The sequence below is a fragment of the Euprymna scolopes genome, chromosome 8 (assembly GCF_053919585.1).
Source record: "Euprymna scolopes isolate OS-2025 chromosome 8, ASM5391958v1, whole genome shotgun sequence".
Classification (NCBI taxonomy): domain Eukaryota; kingdom Metazoa; phylum Mollusca; class Cephalopoda; order Sepiida; family Sepiolidae; genus Euprymna; species Euprymna scolopes.
In genome coordinates this window covers 86,867,688-86,887,504 of record NC_136489.1, presented here as the reverse complement: position 1 = coordinate 86,887,504, position 19,817 = coordinate 86,867,688, and the positions used below count along the sequence as shown (strand labels likewise).

Below are 19,817 nucleotides of genomic sequence, written 5' to 3'. Positions count from 1 at the left end.
TTCCGTCAACGCAAGAAATATTTATAAACATATTTTCATGTTTTCCGTTTTGTTGTGCTTGAGGAATATTCGATTATGGCATGTGTAGTTTATATAAAAATTCATTTAAGTAGTTATCGCCTCAAATTTCAATTTAATTTCGGTTCGCTGAAATTATTTCAATTAAAGAGCATTACAAACTATTTCAAAGCAAAAAAAAACAAAAAAACATGAACTGAACGTTTATTGACTATGGTAACATTTATTTCTTGAATATTTATTTTTTCGGGTAATCGTTTGTTGGCTTTTCTGCTAAACACTCTTATTAAATAATATCGATGAAATATCGAAAAACAAAGAAACAAAAACAGTTTTGGAAAATAATGAAGCTTTACTTACTTTCGTAAAATAATCCGAAACAGCAAAATTGGATATTAAAAAAGTAAACACGTAATTACTTTAGTTTTTTAAAGCAAAGAATCGATATAAATATGAATAAGAAGAAAATGGCTACCTTTAACAGCAGAACAGCGTCGTTTCAGTTTTACAGTATTGAACGGTGTAGTATTGCGTCGGATTCAGGGTTGTACTATTGTAATGTAAAGAACACACAGAAAGGGTTGTAATCAACTGAATTCCTTCTAGTACACTGACAAAACATCTTAAACAGATATATAAATAAAAATAAAAAGGTTATGTAAATGTTTTTAAAAAGACACGTAATCACGTAAGCAGGATTTTTTCTTCTTTTGACACGATAACAAGTAAATTTCATATTTTTATTATTTATCTATTTATCTATTTTCGAGAGAGTGCCACGTGCAAGTGGATAAGGAAAAACAGAGTTTTGCAAAATTTGTGTCGAGAATTGTTTAAAGTTCCGACATTTTTTTGACTTTCACTTTAATAAGAACGTGAATTTATGAGGTGAATTTACGCGACACAATATGATTCAACTCAAACAAATGAATAAAAGCTAACATGAATCAAGATTAAAGTTAAGGTGTTATTGTGGGCCCTCGCCGCTTTTAAAAACCTTGTTAAACTTTGTGATATATTTCCATTCTATGGAGGTCAGGCGCGAACGAACACCCAATAATTTTATTATACCATATTTCTTCAAACTGAAACATAATTATCAAAGTACACTTATGCAAATAGATATGAAAAAGTCTTTGTTAAAGTTTGTGCCATATTTCCATAGAGTAAAGGCGCGAACGTAGACCCCACAATTTTATTATACCATCCCTATTAAAGTTGAAACATACTTATCAATGTATTCCTATGAACATCTATATCAAAAACCCTTGTAAACTTTTGTTTTCATTTTTTATTTCCATATTTTGGGGGACAGGCGCGAACGCAGACTCCACAATTTTTATGAACCACCGTTCTGCCAGATCAAACATACCCATTCCTGATCCTCGATACATCTTCTATCATTATATGTAATCAGATTTTTAAAATAGTCAACCATATAGGAGCCTATTCGTGACCAGACACACACACAGACGTTCAGCTTTATATTATATATATATATATATATATATGTGTGTATGCGTGTGTGTGTGTGCGTCCGTGTGCGTTTGTGTGTGTCTGTGTGTAAAACTGTTTTATGTCATTGTGTCATATATGACGTTATCACATATGGCGTCATCATAGCAATTGATATTACGAATACTGTACATATATGTGTTATATATATATATATATATATATATATACATATATATGCTGTGACGTATCTGAACAAACAAACAGAACATGTATACATATATAAACATATATATATATACATATATATATAATTATATCGCGTAATTAAGGGAGACAAGTCAATGCTAGATCGTATGCCCTCCCCCCAATCACCGATGAATGAGCTACTTGTGTTGCCCTGGCTATCAATAGCAGAGTGTTTACCGCTGAGTTAGACAAAAGATCGAGGAAGTCCTGCTCTTATGACTAAAAACAAAAAGAAAATATTACACTTTGATCTCAAGTCGAACAAACAAGTATAGACCACGTTACCATTTAAACTAAACAATCAATCACATAGTAATTCATGTGTCAATCAGAAGGACATGAACAGACTTGATCGGGTGGTTAATAGGCTAAATGTATATATATGCATAAATGTAGAAAAACATAAACATTTAATTGTATAATAAAACAAAATGAATGAAAACATTGATTGCGAAATATTTGGCATTGGTTCAAACGAAAACTCGTACAGATACATATTAAGGTATGTAACGTCGTTATTTGTGGTGCTAAAAATCTTTAGGAATTCTAAATCAAAATCTAATTCAATCTTATTTTTCTTATGTTAATGCCTGTTCTTGCTACATATAATGTAAACAAAATCAGAATACAGGTTTAACTGACTGTATGGGAAATAAAGATTATTCGAATAAAAAACTGAAAAACATAACAAAAAACAACTTCCTAAAATCAGAACCAATAATAAAGAATAAAGAAAACATACCTCGTACACACAAAACGTTATATATATATATATATATATATATATATATATATATATATATATATATATATATATATATATATATATATATCCTTTCAATCAGAACTTTGTAATTAATTATTGGATAATTCAAGACACTGCAATAAACTTTTGAGATAAGCCAAACTTATTATTATTATAATGTTGTTATTATTATTATTATTATTATTATTATTATTATTATTATTATTATTATTATTATTATTATTCCAGAATTATCATAATTTGTTCACTTGAATTTCTCATACAGATAATTGCTCTAGAATACTCGTTGGCAATAGCATATGATTTTTCCTGGAGCCCGACTGACAATATGTCTCCCCAGATTTTGCACCAGTTTAAATTCTTATACAAATATGAAAATCATGGTACTAAACTTTATAAATATAAAATTTTTTTCAATTTGAATCAAAATCCATTACATGATTGTAATACTAGAAAATATCTAACATCTAAGGTTGAAGCTTAAGTGGTCTTGAATAGAAATTGATATTTATGGGATCTTGTTTAATTAGTGTTTAGTTACAATAAATAAAATTTCATTCAAATATTTAATATTGAATTTCCGAATGTTTCCTAACATTATTTAAATACACAAATGTCACTGAAATTTTGGCAATATTTATAAATTGATCTAAAATACCTTCTGCAATAATTTCGAAAAAATTGAGTTACCTGAATTTTAACGATGTGGCTTTCATATTTTTCCTTGATCCCTTTACATGCAGTTTAATTAATTAAATCTAACATACAAGAACCACCCTAAGCCCAGTGGCAGTATTCAATAATACATGCCCGAAAAACCCACTGAAAACGGATACAATTAATATTAGTAAATATGTTCTTATTAGTCTTGCATGTAAGTAAAAACTGACTTTATATGATGGTAATCGATACAAGGACTTATGAATGACATGTTGTATTTAGGCGCTTCGATTCTTACGGGATTCTTACGGGATGAATAACTTTATAAAAATATAAAAATGTAAAAAAAAAAATAAACATTATAAAATTGAATGTGGAAAGTAACAACGTTTTTCCATTGAAGTGACCACTTTAATAATCCCTCCCTCTCTTTCTTTCTTTCTTTCTCTCTCTCTCTCTCTCTCTCTATATATATATATATATATATATCACAATACTAAAATCTAAGAATCCAAAAAATAAATATCAAAATAGAATGAAAGCACCCCTACCCTTATATCAGAAGAGCTGCTTCTCCCCCCCCCTCTCCTCACACATACACATTAGTAACGACCTTGGATCACAGTCACCTTCCTAGGGAAGCAAATAACCTCATAATACTATAAATCAGTACACACATTTTCAAACCAATAAAAGAAAACACACACACATATCCTACCCTAAAGGAAAAGAAAAAACACAAGCAGAAAGAGAGAGTGAGAGAGAGAAACACAACACAGGAGTGATCACAGCCCAATAAAAGAGCAAAATTCCAATGAATAGCAAAATTCCAATGAATAGTAGACACTTACACGTTTCCACCTCTTGGAAATACTTCAAATGAACTACGAAAATGCTATTTTTACATCTCCAACACATTTTGAAAATAATTTCTGAAGAGGACGCTTCACAGAACGTCTGAAACGCGTTAAAAACGATTTCAATGATTTAAAAACATTATTACGAGGATCTAAACATAATTCTCAATGAAAAACATAGACACGGAATAATAAAATAATGTTAAAAAATGCACATTGCTGGTGACTTCCCCCTTATTTAAATATACATCTTTCTTTCGTTGGAATTTCTTAACCCATTATATATATATATATATATATATATATATGTGTGTGTGTGTGTGTGTGTGTGTGTGTGTGTACACTTACGATGGTCTAACAAGCTTATGATAAATACATACATTGTGAATATTATTTTATTTATCTATCTATATCTATATCTATCTATATATATATATATATATATATATATGAGTAATGATTATGACCTAAGATAATAAATACATACATTGTGAGTATTATTTTATTTATCTATATATACACACTAGCGATGACCAAACTAAGCTAATAATAAATACATATATTGTAAGCATTATTTTATTTATCAATATATATATTAGTACTGACGATGACCTGACCATGGTAATGATAAATAGATACATTGTGAATATTATTTTATTTAACTATATATATGAGTACTGAAAGTTGCTTAATCAAGCTATTGATAAATATATACATCGGAAGTAATATTTTATTAATTTATATATATGAGTACTGACAATGGCTTAACCAAGATAATGGTAAATACATAAATTGCGAGTATAATTTATTTTTTCTATATATATTAGTAGTGGCAATTATTTACAAAGTTAATAATAAATACACATATTGTGAGTATAAATTTATTTATCTATGTATATATGAGTACTTAACCAAGCTAATGATAACTACAAATATTGTAGGTATTATTTTATCTATCTATATATCTGTCTGTCTAGGTATATATGTACACACACACACACACACACACACACACACACACACACACACACACATATATATATATATATATATATATATGAGTACTCACAATGGCTCAACCAAGCTGATGATAGATACATACATTTTAATTAATTTTTTATTGAAAATGAAAGGATTTTTGTTGCAGTCGCAGAAGGATTGTTCATCAAATATTTAGCTATGTAGCTGGAAAAAGGATCAAAGAACTTTTGGTTCATTCATGAAAACCCTAATACCAAATCCAGAAAGGATAAGGGCACCAGGAGAAACCTTTCATATCGTGATATTCGGAAAATTCGTAGTGAAGTCAACCGAAACTCAAACAGCACCAGTGATTCCATTTTGCAAGAGCTGAAATATCTCCAAGATCCAGGCAGGCCCGGTGTAATGTGTTGAATGAGATGGCAAGGAACATCAAAACTATTCCAAGACCTCTATTGAGCAAACAACAAAGGGAAAAACGAATGGTTTTGGCACAGAATTATATGAAAATGGATTTCCAATGTGTCCTATTTACAGATGAGACCTGTGCTACTCTTGACGGTTCGGATGGATGGGCCAAAGTTTGGAACTCGAACGGAACTCCAACCCCTTATAGAGTTCATCGCCAACAAGGAGGTGGAGGCATCATGTTTTGGGCGGGAATCATTGGGGATGTGTTAGTTGGACCATTCCGAGTTCCAGAGGGTGTAAAACTTACCAGCAATGCGTACACGGCCTTTTTGAATAAACATTTGTCACCATGGCTAGATGACCTACCGTTGTCCCGTCGCTTTCGGATGATTGTTATGCCTGACAATTCTGATAAGGCGACTGTAGCCTTCCTTGAATCTATGGGCTTCTTTGGAGAAACCCTCATGAGCTGACCAGAGTGTTCTCCGGATCTTAACCCCATTGAGCTTCTCCGGTCAATATTGAAAAAAGTTGTTTATAAGGGAGGAGAGCAATTTATTTCAAAGGATGCCCTGATGAGGAAAGTAGTTGATGTCGCCAGAACCATAATTCCTTTTCAGATCAAACAATTGACTTCTTCGGTGGACAAAAGGTGTTTCAAAAAAGGTGGATATGGCGATAAATAATTCATATATTTTAGGCTTAGCCCCTAGGATGTGCTTTTGTTTATAATTCTACATATAATCAAAAGTAAAGTTTTCATAATCAGATATTGTAATTCTGCCCTAATACAACATTTTATGAGACCTGCGACGGCCAGTGGAAATTACATGATGAAGAATAAAATGTCATAACTTTGTGAATATCGCATGAATTTGAATCAAATTTTGGGAAATAACTAACCTTAAAGCAATCATTTGATTATACAATTTTTATTTTTTGTGTCATATATTTAGTGAAATATTGATATTTTACTATTCTTCAATAAACCGATTGACGCAGTTTACGTACACACACATATACACACGCACGCGCGCACACACACACACAAACACACACACACACACACACACACACACACACACACACACACACACACACATATATATATATATACATATATGATTACTGACGATGGCCTAACCAAGCTAATGATAAATACATGCATTTTAAGTACTATTTTATGAATTTATATATATGCGTAATCATGATAATCTCACTAAACTTATGATAAATACATACATTGATAGTATTATTTAATTAATTTATATATATATATATATATATATATATATATATATATATATATATATATATATATATATATATATATATGATTACTGACAATTACCTAACCAAGCTAATGATGAATACATATATTGTGAGTATTATTTTCTTTATCTATTTGGATTTCAAATGATGTATTTTCAAATTAATTTTCGTATTTATATCTTTACTTTATATATCATTTGAATGCGTATTCTTTGCTCTATCAAATTTTTTAAATTATAATCATTTTAAAAACATTTTTAAAACAATTATGTTTACTTTTCAGAACGTTGAAATCAAAATGGAAAAAGGGAATTCGCACAATTTCCTCACTTCAGTTCAAACTATGTCTAACAGCTGCTGAAACAGCTCCTGAGACAAACGTGGCATTTGGCTCAGGACATACTACTGAACGCACAGCACAATGGTGGTTTTAGAAATTTCGTGGCAGCGACGAGTCTTGAAGAAAATGAACGTAGTGGTTGGCCTTCCGATGTTGACAACGATCAATTAAACATCTCACTTGAAGCCAAATCTTTGCACAGTTGTTCGAAAACCTGTTTCTAGATTAGACTAACGTATACGATGATTTCTAACCATTTGAGAGAGACCGGAAGACATAAAAAAAAACTTGATAAATGGGTTCCTCACGAATCAAACGACAACCAAAAGAAACACCTTTATTAAGTGTCATTTTCTTTTCTTTTACGCAACAAGAACGACCTGTTTCACGACCGGGGTTTGACGATAAAAAGTGGATTCCTTACGAAAACGATGCGCTCATACACATATACATACACACATCGACGCCCCTGCCCTCAAGGAGGCGATTATACGGGCCATTATGCACATATTGATTCAGACATACTTGCACCTCACGCATACATGCAAGCGTACGCGCACATACAGATACCAATACTCGTGAACACATGCATCGACACATATACACAGCTGCACGCTCTAACACACTATGTGGACAGCAGGCAGCGGGCACATATACTTTCACATCCACACACGCATACACAGGCACGTGCACATATACATCGGTACCCCATGTACATACGGACGCCCACGTGGGTGTACACGTGCGTGCATACACACACATACACACACAGTTATACAGACAGTTATTGGTATAGACATATTCGTCTGGATAGATTTAATTCTAAGTTCATTTGTGGGTACATAGGCGCAATACTTTCGTTCGATGTAGACATGGTTATACATAGATATGAGGATAAACTTATTCCCAGGGTTCTATGCATAATGTTTTCATTTTCATTAGTTGTTTTTTTTTTTTGGTTAGATGGGGGTGCACATGGGCGCGCCGGCGTACTCCTCCGCATACAAATACAACCTACATATGCACGTTCCCACACGCATGCATGTACACAGATATACATGCATACACGCATACACATATGCACACACATATGCTCTCGTTGTATACATCTGTAAAGAAACATACCCACACTCCCTTAAGCACAGATATGTGCGCAGGCATATACATACGGGTATATAGCGTGACATGCCGTAAATGTGGGCACGGGTGTCATCCACACATACTTACATACGCATTAATAAGCGCCCACGTACTCGGGATAGTGGTCCTAGGTAGGCATGTTTATAGATTTTGGGGAGGAGTTTTGGGTGGTTTATATGGGGATTGAGTGCTGTAGTTATTGTTCTAAGTTGGGGTATTTTTTATGGTATTATCGATCAATTTAGGCGGAAGGCTATATTGGGGTATCATACTCTAAGGTATGAGGCATCGGTTGGTTGTACATTTCCATGTGCACTTACCTGTGCAGGTGTAAATCCACATAGTTATATGTAAACAATTTCCGTGTTAAGTCGTGGAGGTTGCATGTAGAGTGTGTTGGAGTTGGCTAGGGGGAGGGGAATTGATGCCGATTATTGTGTGGTTGTGTTTGATGAGGTTATGTGGTGTTTAGAGTTGGTGGTGATTGGGGGTATGTGTTATTTTGTTGGATTTAGGGGGATTCTTAGGGGGAGGGGGTAAGATGGTGTGGGGTGTGGGGGAGTTGGTTTAGGGGATTTGGTTGAGTGTATGTCATGGTAGTTGTGGTGGGTGGTTGTATTGGATATATAATTAGGGGGATTTAAGGTGGTGTTGTCTTAGAGAGGCTCGTTGGAAAAGTAATGGCCTGATTTATGTATGTCACATTTACCCACTAGGGATCATCCATTATTCATAACGTATTTTTGGCACTTTTTACAGCCATAAAATGTTTCGGTAAAGGTGCAGTATCTTTCCACATTCCAAAAATTATTTAAAATTACTATTATTATAGTTTTTTGAGAGTGCTGAAAACGAAAATTAAGTTAAAAATAACAGACATCCCACAAAAGTCGCTGTAAAGTGAGTGGCCATTTTACGTTAAATTAATTTAGAAAATTGATCATACACTTTTTGAAACTATAAATTTTTATATTTTGGAAACTACTGGGATTTTAAAAGTTATTTTCGTTTTCAGCACCCTCGAACACCTGTAATAGTGGTAATTTTTAAGGATTTTTTTGAGGGCTGAATTATACTGCACCTTTACTAATGTTTCAATCATAGTCATTTGTTTTCCTAGTTTTGCATATTAATTACAAAATATCTGATATTTGCCCCAAACCACTGGCCTTGATGGAGGGTAACTAAACTTGCTGCTATGGTTTCAAATGATCTAAAATAACAACAAGGGGAAACTTGATTTTAAATATTTCTCATATGTTATATCTACCCTCTTTGGTTTTCATACATAAAGTAAATTTCACAGTGTATAAGGATTATTTGACACTAGAGATATTCATAATATTCGAAACCTATTTCGAAAAGAGAAGTTATACTCTTTCTCCCTTTCTATAGTTGCATACATGTTTTTGCAAATATTTGCGAGTATTTTGCACTATTTTTCTTTGCAGAACTCTTCTAGTGGTTGAATAATCTGTAGATTGGTCTTGTGAACATTGATCTTCAATATTTTCCACATATTGTCAATTGGGTTGAGGCCTTGAGACTGACTGGACTAAATAAGAACGTCAATTTCTTTATTTTTAAACGATTCTTTTGTTAGTTTGGTAGTATGTTTGGGATCGTTGTCGTCCTGAAGCATGAAATTACTATGAAGTCCCAACAAATCAGCGGATTTCGGGAGTTTTTTTTCCCAGAATATCCTAGACATACGCCCATTCATTCTAACATTGATTATTCCCAATTCACCAGTACTATTGGATGAAAAAAAAAACCTCCGAAAACTTCACTGTGGGAATGGTATTCTTTTTGTTGTAGGCGGTGCCACATTTTTTTCTGTTTTTCTTCCAAAGATTTGGATTTTCGTTTCGTTTGACCAGATTACTTTGTGCCAAAATTCTTGTGGTTTCTTCCCACATATTTTAACATAATTCAAACATGATCTGACATGTTGAAGGTTCAACAATGGAACTGTTCTTGGAGATTTTAAAACAAAACCCGTACTATCTAGAGCTGTACTGATTGTATCCTTGCTCACATCAATCTCAGCTTCTCTGAGGTCGGTTTGAATTCCACCACGAGTAACAAAATAATTTTTTTTCATTTCTGTTTATCCACCTTGATTTTTTTCGTTTAATTTCTTTAGTCGATCACATCTTAGAAGATTTGCAACAGCTTCACCAGGTTTTTAAACTTTCTGATAATGTTTCCAACTGTAATAAGTGATAGATTAAGTTCCCTTGATATTATTCGATACCCTTTTCCTTCTTTGCGCTTATTAATGAGTTTTTGACGAATATCTATTGACAACTCTTTTGTTTACGGCATTTTTACAAATGAACTGGTCGACTTTGAAGCAGGGGAACATAAACCTGAAGAATTTTATAAATTTATTTTAATATAAAGCTGTCTGATTGGTCAGTGACAACTCGCTTGCATTATTGCAACAAACAAAGCAAAAATGATCTAAAATTATTTTAAGAAAGGCATTTTTGTAGTGTATCCAATACTTTTGCGTTTGTTAATTAATATTTCTTCTTAAATATAAACTTTCTAAACTTTGATTTTGTAATTACTACCGAAATATAAGTTAGAATAGTAATAGGTATATAGTAACTAAATTTTAAGTAAAATCTTGAACCGTAATTAGCGTTATGAAGAAAAATATACTGTATCCAATACTTTTAGATCACACTGCACACACACACAAACACAGATGCACACACACACACGCACACATATATATATACACACATATATACATATATACATATAAATGTAGTTAAAATGTAATCATCCACTGACGTGTTTCGTCGTCTACGACTTGACAGGGTCGCTGAATATATATATATATATATATATATATATATATATATATATATATATATATAATTTTGTGGGAGAGCCAACACATATATATTCTAAAATTTATCTTGAAACTTGAGACCTGATCTGGCTGGATATTTCACACTACGTTTCTAACACAACTTTGTAATAACATCTACAATAATAAAAGCGGAAATAAAAACAAATACAATCATTTATTTTAAATTTATTTGTCTAGGTTTCGCTCTAAAATATTTTGACTTGAGTTTGTGTTTTGTTTAAAAACAAATACAAATATTATTTAATTATTAAAAAGAAACCATACTACGTATTTTAAAATATCGATATTTATCTTTACATTTCTTACCTTGCGAAAGTCTTTAAAGTAAAACGAAACGTGGGTAAATATTTATAAAATTTCCGTTTCTGTTTTTTCTATTTTCAATTATGATGGAGTATTATTTTCACAATTTATATATATATATAATATGGATAAAAATATTGCACGCGTCTGCAGATGGAATGTGAGGAACATGACAGCTAAACCAGAATTGTTTTAATTTTTCTCATGAATGTAAACAAAATTTGTTATTGTTTGAGAAAGAATGTAGCAGTTGAACGAATCTGGTTATGTTGATGTTTTTAAAAGTTGACAGGAAAAAGTGACACAAAAAAGATCGACAGATTGATTTTGATTGTCAACTAAGCGGACGCAACGATATAATTCTCTCTGTCGCTCTCCCACTTCTCTCTCTATCCACCATAACAGAGAAGCAACAAAGAATAAAAACGGACTGTTGATTGCACCAAATGTGTTATTGTGTATTTGAATTCTAGAAAAAAGGTTCATAATATAACACAAGTGAACGTAGACACCACGATATTAATGTAATATCTTTGGATAGAAAGGGACAATAATGTGTGTGTTAGTTCGAGTTTTACCCTCGACACAGCAGCGTCATCAGATGAAATATAAAAGAATGCATTTAATCCTATCTTTATTAAGTGTTGGAGGTTGAGAACATAAGAATATGAAATTGCTTTAACGTATTATTATATACGTATTGTTGTTTAAAAAAATATATTTGCTGATATCATTTAATCGATGAGGAATTTTTCAGCCACAACATTCTGCTTAACAACAATAACGTCGATGGAGTTTCAGTCAAACATTTTATTATCGAATTGATAGTAACATCTCAACCAAAGTGCCACGTATTTTATAATATTTCTTATTGTTATTTCCATTATTTATGTTGTCCCATCTTGGTTAGAATCACTTTCCCAACGTTTTAATCGTTTTAACCCTTATCTTCTTCAGTTATTAGTTGTTATAATTAGTAACTTACTAGTAATTTCAAATTGAACTCTGTGCTATACTGCTCTAATTTCATGTTTTATTCTTTTATCGATGTCTAGTATAAACTATGTGTATTTAACTTCACTCGCCAGCGATTGAACTCACAAACGCTTACCATAAACACCGACCACTCATACAAGAATATTATAACAGAATGCAAGACAATTTGATAAGAACTTTGATTATGATTTGTTCCAGATAAAAATCTACCTAATCGTAAAGGAACATAAAAAGATTGAATAATATGAGATGACTGTAACACTTTAAATTTTCATTGGCAACAGTAGTTTAAAGAAAATATCTGGTTCAAAAGACCTTGAACGAATATTAAAACAAAGTAGACATTGTTGAATTAAATGCGGCCATAATATAATTAATGCCATAATTGCCAACATGTCCTAACCGATCCAAGCAACATACCTACGTGAAATTAATTGCCATCCATTATATATATATATATATGCTTGTACGTATGTATGTATGTGTGTATGTATGTATGTATGTATGTATGTATGTACAGTGCCCCGTAAAATGTTACAATGCACATTTGAAACTCAGTTTTTGTATTTCTAGCTTCCAAATGTTATGAAACATTTGATAAACATAGAAAATGTATTGAAACTAATATAGGAACAGTGGGAAAAATACAAAATAATAATTTAACACAACGTGAAAAGAAAACTCAATAATTAGTAACGCTAAAGTTTACAACACATTTACAAAAGTTCTTTTCTATGGACCCGTAATTTTAATTCTCCCCATAAATTCTCTATAGGGTTGAAATCAGGAGATTGACTAGGCCACTTTAAAACATTCACTTTATTTGAATTAAACCAAGTTTGTGTGAATTTCTCAGTGTGTTTTGGATTGTTATCACGTTGAAAGATCCAGTCTGATTTCAATTTGAGCAACTTAACACTTTCTTTAAAGTTTTTCTCCAAGATACTCCTATAAAGTGCTCCATTGATTTTTCCTTTTATTATTTTCACTTATCCTACACCTCCTGCACTAAAAGAACCACAGATCATAATGGATCCTCCTCAAAATGTTACTGTTGGAATGGTGTTTTTTGACTGATGCCAAACAAATCAATTTTGGTCTCATCTGAAAACTCTATGGCTTGCTTGCATACTCATTGTGCCAAACTCTAGAGGCTTGCTTGTATACTCATTTGCAAAATCAAGCTTAGCACCAACATGCTTTGACTTAAGAAAGGAGGTTTTCCTTGCTGATCTAGAGAAGATGTCTTTAAGGTGAAGGGTTCTACCGATTGTGTCCTTGCTAACTTTAATTCCACTGTTTTCTAAGTCCTTCTGCAGTTCTCCTAGAGTAATTCTAGACGAATTCATAACTTTCCTTGTTAATAGCCTTTCAGCAGGTTTGGTTATTTTTCGAGGATGACCTGATCTGGCCAAAGGAAGGGTTGATTTGTGCCGAATTATTGTTCAACAGAATTCAATAGAACCATCAACTGTTTGGATATTGTTCTATATCATAATCCACTTTGATGAAGACTAACAATTCGTTTTCTGAGCTCTTGACCAATCTGTTTATTCTTTCCCATGATGTGGTTGCTTATAATACGGTTATTAGATAAAGAATGACGAATACTTTTACTAATTGCTTACTTCGATGTCTATTTGTTGTGGGGCTTAGTTGGGTCCACAAGAACGACGTAGTAGGTGGTTTACAAGTGTATCAAGGAAAGGTACAAGGATATAGAGAAATTGTATTAGAGAATTGTAGTAGTTGCAGGTATCAGTAAGATCTCGACCCCAATATCTGTTGAGATCTCGTTTCACCGTACGAGCCTTAGGGGCTGTTCATTATGGGATGAGATCCGGTCTCACAACACTCTTGCATGTTCCTGAACATTCTAAAAGCTTCTAAGTATTTTACCATGATAAACCATCATAAAATTATTGCGAAATCTCATGAATTTGATATGTTTTGTAAACTTTTGCAGTGCTAATTATTGAGTTTTCTCTTCGCGTTGTGTTGTTATTTTTTTCACTGTTCCTATCTTAGTTTAAATACATTTTCTCTGTTTATAAAAGGTTTCATTACCATTTGGAAGCTAGAAATACAAAAACTGAAAGTTTCAAATGTGTATTGTTAACTTTTGCGGGGCACTGTATATATATATATATATATATATATATATATATATATATTGTATAGCATATTACTTCTTTGTTTTGGCTATATATGTGCATTCATGTTTCTGTTCCAACTTTATTATTTTAAAATTCTTTAGGTTACATCGTTAGAATGAATAGAAAAAAATATATACTTCATATGTTTCTATATACATGTATATATTAATATACATATACGTATATGCACTTATATATACACATGCACACACATTTACACACATGCACACACACATATATATATACACTTTTGAATTATTAATAATAATAACAAATACTTATTTGATAACTGCAGTACGCTATGACTGGACTTAATAAAATATTCCTCTTTTAATCCCAATATGCAAACGTATGCATTTAAGCCTTTAAAATAAAATCATATGAAACGTTAGTTATTATGTGCAAACTTATAATAATTTCAAGTCTAGATAATAATGTCTTAAATTGGGAAACATTGCAACAAAGCTTTATATTTTCGTAAAGAATTGCCCAATTCTTGAAACTAACTTTAAAAAAGATTTAGAGCGCAATACTTGAGGTTGTTATAATACAATGTCGACACATTCACACGCTTTATACTAATGTTGAAAAAAGAATATGCATGCTTTTCTTGCATGAAGTTAACATCGTATCTCAGCACAAGCAAATGCCATTGTTATTGCAGGATGTGACAAGGGTTCCCGAGTGATTGGCTAATACGGAAGGAGTTGGTGGGAAATCGTAGTTGTAGCCTTAAAGTTTGCAGAAGGTTCATTTAATATTGACAATAAAGGACCAAGTACTATTGACAAATGACGTTTTAAATGCAACTGTGGAAGAAAGCTTAGGTCAAGAGGTCAGAAATTCGTAAGGCAGATGTTAGTATAACTATACTTTCCACCAATCCAAAACAAAGGTAAACAGCGAGGCGAATGTAACCCGAATGAATTCAAGTAAACTGCTTGTTTTTAGAAATATTTTGAACAAATTAACAGAATTAATATACATTTGAATATTTAAATATAGTGCAAAAGAATTATTGAGATGAAAACTCAATAAGCGTTATGTGTAAATGACAACATTCAAGGTTGACTGCGTAGTGTTGTTGGGTTCAATGAGAACATTTCATCATTAACAGCTCGCTACAACTGAGGAATTTTAATGCAACCAGAGCAGAACGTGTGTCCTATTTGTGGGGATAAATTAATCTCCCTCTTCGATTATTTTACAAAATTATATGGAAGATGCAGACAAGTATCGAACTACGGTATATTTTTTTTTTATATAATAAAGCATACATATCATTTCCTTAAAGTTTCGACTTCGCAGAAGCTAAGGGATGAAGCCAATTTTTTTTTCAGTTTAGTTATGATGCTAATGAGTAGGGCAAGGACAACAGCATATTATTTCCATTGATTTTACTCTCGAGTGTGTATCTGTCGATATCTTATATACTTTTTATAGAGTGATGTGATTCTCGGTTGATTAACTGTGTCGAATATATACTCGAGAGTCAAAACAATGAAAAGAATATGCTATTGTCATAGCCCTACCAATTAGTCATTACTTGCCATGTTCAAAGACAATTTCTAGAGAAAGAGTTAATGTGATTAACAAATGAATAATGAAAAAATACTACGAGGAAATTAGAAACGATGATAAGATTGAATTGCTTGATAAAACCTGTATCGATAACGATCTGTTAAAATTGGACTTGAAAGAAATTATGTTGTAGTCAGCAGGGAAGAAGCTCTGTAGTATTGAGTTTCATGAATGGGACGTTCCTGGAAAGCAAATGTGTATTTCCTTTTTCTTAACAGTAGTAAATATCCGGCTATATGCGTCCCACCATTTGGAACACGAAAACTACATTCGATAATGAAATCCTTGTATATGAACTTTGTGGAGAGTGAGATGTATCCATAGTTGGCATTGTTCTAATGTTTATTCCGACCCAGAATAATAACATAAGTCAGGGACCCGTTTATGTATAAGATAGCATTTAGCAATTTCATATTAATTATTGACACACTATACTTCAATAAAAAGAAATTAATATATAAACTATGAATATATAAATAAAAGTCCAATATTACTTATCAATCTGTTACTTTTAAGCAACCATATTCTACCCTTTTATCCATTCTCTCAAGTCTTCTCGGTGCTGTTCATTGTCGATGCCTCCATTTAGTCTCAAAAGACAATGATTACCCCCTGTAAAGGTAGCTGCGCAAGTGTGAGGCAAGGGTTGCGCAATCCTCAACCACACTTCTTCTGAATCGGCATTGATTGAGTCCAGTGACAAGGATAAGTGCCCGACGATTGGAAAAAAATGTCAATATAAGCGGCGAGAACACGCAGCACCTGAAATTCCTAAATAGTTACCCATTTTAGTACTTACTAGACACAACGTTGCTTAACTTCAATGATCTAACGGGAACCTATGTATCAACGTCATTTTGCCGTTGTTCATTATTCAATAGTACAAAAATATATAATTTGAGATGCTTTTATAGAATTCATACCAACGAGAGCAAAGCAAGATACAATTCCGGGTTTTAAGACGGGGATAGATAGCACCTCAAAACAAAGGGATTCTGAGTGCGGCATAATTGCTGTAGTCAAGAATGATTTCCTCTTCTGATTGAGCAAAGAACAGATACTAATCTTTAATCACAGTCCAAAGTTAAATAAAGTGAGACACGAGTTGAATTTGAAAAAAAAAAATATTTCGCTGAAATATTTAAATGCGTGACCAACGCAATTTTGTTCCATTTACTTCTTTTAGAATATATTATATTTACTTGGGAAGCATATCATGATATGAGTAGGTGAGCGTTGTCATTCTAACACAATACTGAAATACATTGTAGGGAATCATTTCTTTTTTATGTCTTCTAACTACCGAGAATGAATTAACAGCGATGTAATGGTTTTGATAAATAGCCTAAGATAAAGGATCTACGATTTTGTGTGGCAGGTTGGCTGATGGGTCGGCGTAATCTATCTCCCCTAGACGGTGGGGAGATGTGATACAAGGTCAAGAAAAATTCGGTCATACAAAGATTACCCTGGCCGCCCCGTCAGCATTAACCCCTTCTCAAAGAGTGAAAAGGTGAACTTTTCTAGAATTACGGAGGGTGATATTTTATACTGATAGAAGGCAGGCCATTCTAACATTCTAAGCAGGTGTCTTTTTGTTTGTTTTTTTTCACAAGGAAATTACCACTTATAAAAACCCGAAGGTCACACTTGATGAATGTATGGTTGTAGTGTAGTAATACTTAATATTGTAAGTTGGATAGAATTTAATTATTTAAAGGAAATGTTCACCAATAACTTGTTTATATTGCAGTCAGCAAACAAACAGACTAGTAGAACAGAATTCCTGGGTGGGCAGTTGATTTACTTCATGCTATCTGTTTGAATAACTATGGAAGTTTGGCATAGTTCTCGCACTATCGGTAAAACCAAAAAGTTAATTACACTTTACAAAATATACGTGCAATTTTCCATACTTTCTTTCTAAGAAATTGCATCTTGGATTTTAAAAAAGAAAATTATCATATTATTTATTATAATATTATTTATTATAATATTATTTATTATAATATTATTGTTTATTGTTTCTTATTGACACATTTTATTGCTAATATAATGTATAGCTGTGTTTCTCAATGTTGTCATATTTCAACATTTTGCAAAATATTTAACAAATGTGTTCACATGTTATAGATAGATCAGCTTGATTTTCAACAAGTTTCAATATTTTCTCTTAATTGCAAGAAGGAAACATAGCTTATTCTGTCTTTACGGTTACATTAAAAGGCAAATAAATTTGTACTGAAATTTCTGAAATGTTAATGTTTATATATATATATATATATATATATATATATATATATATATATATATATAAACCGATTTACATAGTCGCGACACTGGACATGCTAATGTTCCGAACAAATGGGCGGTTAAAACCAGAAGCCTTTGTCAGGCGACAAATTAATATGGAGAATGCAGTCAAGTATCGGACTACATGATATATTTTTTTTAATAAAGCATATGTAACATTGCCTCAAAATTTCGACTTTACAGGAATAAAAGGATGAAGTCAAAATTTTTTTAGTTGTTATAATGCTAATGAGTCATTAATTTCCATGTTTAAAGATTGAGGACTGATTTCCTCTGTGGAAAGCAAACATGTATTAAGTCACCTTACGAGGACTTCAACCAATTCAACCGATCATTTGTCCTAAACATCAGCATGCCCAGTGTCACGACCATGTAAATTTGTTTATATTAATAAAATATATCTTGCTCTTCTTTTATTGAGGACTCTTAATAACATTGTTAAATTCATTGCTTACCACTCTTGAATACCTTGAAACTGATATATATATATATATATATATATATATATATATATATATATATATATATATATATATATATATATATAGGGCTTTGGCAACAGACTATTCGTTGATTTGACTTTGGAGTATATATCCGACAGAGTTAGACACAGTTAATCAACCACATCACTCTTTATAAAAGCATATAAGATATCAACAGATACTCACGCTAGAGGCAAAACAATATAAAGAATATGCTGTTGTCCTAGCCCTGTATATATATGTATGTATATATATATATATATATATATATATATATATATATATATATATATATATATATATATATATGAATGGATGAACGAGAGAGGTTTCGCTTCATGTGTACAAAAAATTATGCATGACTGCTTATTATTTCCCCTCAATGTTAACTGTTGCGAAAAACTACTGAAATTTGTGACCAAACTAACAAATTCATGAAAAGCTTCAACAAAATTATTGAGATTCAACGATTTCGTAATTGACTGTAACAACTATATTGAAGTCAAAAATTTTACGAAAACTTCTAAGCGATGATATCGCTAATGATATGCAGATATCATTACATGAAAGACGTAAATAATATGAATGGAAAACACAAACAAATGAGCGAAATTAAAGTTATGAAGAATTCTATGTTTTCTGTTAGACTATTTTACCAGAACGGCTGATTGCTTGGCGGCCGTAAATAAAACTTTAACTACGTGTATAGATTCTACCATCTAACCTCGGCTGAAACTTGCAACAGACTAGCGTGCCATCACAGTTTATGCACATTTAATCTGTGATTCGTGTAATCTTCGGTCATATTAACGTTCGTACTGGAAAAAAGAAACTTTGCTTACTTCTTAAAATACATAGAGAACGAAAACAGTTAATAAATTAATAAAGACTCATTCAGCAGTGATCAAAATAATTTTTCCAATTTTTATATAAGGAATAGCAACAAGAAA

At 32.0% G+C, this 19,817-nt stretch overlaps 2 protein-coding genes across 3 annotated transcripts in view; one reads left to right on the top strand and one right to left on the bottom strand.

Annotated features, from left to right (window-relative positions):
* LOC145283624 (uncharacterized) overlaps positions 1-19,817 on the top strand; it is a 164,669-nt gene that overhangs the window by 41,923 nt on the left and 102,929 nt on the right. The gene's annotated exons all lie outside the window — the stretch shown is intronic.
* LOC145283622 (uncharacterized) overlaps positions 1-19,817 on the bottom strand; it is an 80,681-nt gene that overhangs the window by 56,452 nt on the left and 4,412 nt on the right. The window lies entirely within an intron of this gene.